Source organism: Dipodomys spectabilis, unplaced genomic scaffold (assembly GCF_019054845.1).
Source record: "Dipodomys spectabilis isolate Male_0828 unplaced genomic scaffold, ASM1905484v1 ptg000084l, whole genome shotgun sequence".
NCBI classification, from domain to species: Eukaryota; Metazoa; Chordata; class Mammalia; order Rodentia; family Heteromyidae; genus Dipodomys; species Dipodomys spectabilis.
Genome location: NW_024870761.1, coordinates 1,605,902 through 1,607,237, shown reverse-complemented (window position 1 = coordinate 1,607,237; position 1,336 = coordinate 1,605,902).

The following is a 1,336-nucleotide window of genomic DNA, read 5'->3' as shown; positions in this document are numbered from 1 at the left end:
TAACCCTAACCCTACCCTTCAGCCTAACCCTCAAACTAACCCTCAACATAACCCTTACCCTCACCCTCACCCTAACCGTCACCCTAACACTAACCCTCACCCACACCCTAAAGCTGATCCTTAGCCTAAACGTAACCCTAACCATAATCCTAACCATAACCCTCACCCTCACCCTCACCCTAACCCTAACCCTAATCCACTGCCTCACCCTCAAACTCACCCTAACCCTCAGCCTCACCCTCACCCTGAACATCACTCTAACCGTAATGCTAACCCTAACACTCACACTCACCCTAACCCTCACCCTAAACATTATCCTCAGCCTAATCCTAAATCTAACCCTAATTCTCACCCTATCCCTAACACTTACCCTAAACCTCACCCTCTCCCTAGCCCTCACCCTAACTCTAACCCTAACCCTAACCCTCACACTAACCCTAAGTCTAACCCTAACCCTAACACTAAACCTAACCCTAAACCTCACCCTAACCCTAATTCTAACCCTAAGCTTTACACTAACCCTAACACTAACCCTAATCCTCACCCTCATCCTAACCCTCAACGTCACCCTAACCCTCCCCCTCCCACTTCCCCTCACCCTCAGCCTAACACTAACCCTAATACTAATCCTAACACTTACCCTCACTCTCAACCTCACCCTAACCCTAAACATCAACCCCTCACCCTCACCCTAACCCTAAAAATAACCCTAAAGCTAAACCTAACCCTAACCCTCACCCTAATACTAACAATAACCCTAACCCTAGCACTCACCCTGATCCTAAACCTCACTCTAAGCCTAACCCTAACCCTCACCCTGACCCTAACCCTCACCCTAACCCTAAACCTAACCCTAAACCTCAACTTAACGCTAACACTCACCCTAACCCTTACCCTCACACTACTCCTCGCCCTAACCGTAACCCTAACCCTCACCCGAACCCTTACCCGAACCCTCACCCTAATCCTCACCCTCACCCTCACCCTAAGCCTAACCCTAACCCTAATCCTAACCCTAACACTAACCCTCACCCTCACCCTAGCCTTCACCCTAACTCTAACCGTAACCCTAACCTGCACCCGAACCTGAACCCGAATCCTAACCCTCACCCTCATCCTAAACATCACTCTAACCCTAGCCCTCACCATCACTCTAAACTTACCCCTCACACTAACCCTCAACCTAACCCTTACCTTCACCCTAACCCTAATCCTAACACTAACACTAACCCTCACCCTCACCCTAACCCTCACACTAACTCTAACCGTAACCCTAACCCGCACCCGAACACGAACCCAAACCCTAACCCTCACCCTCATCCTAAACATCACTCTA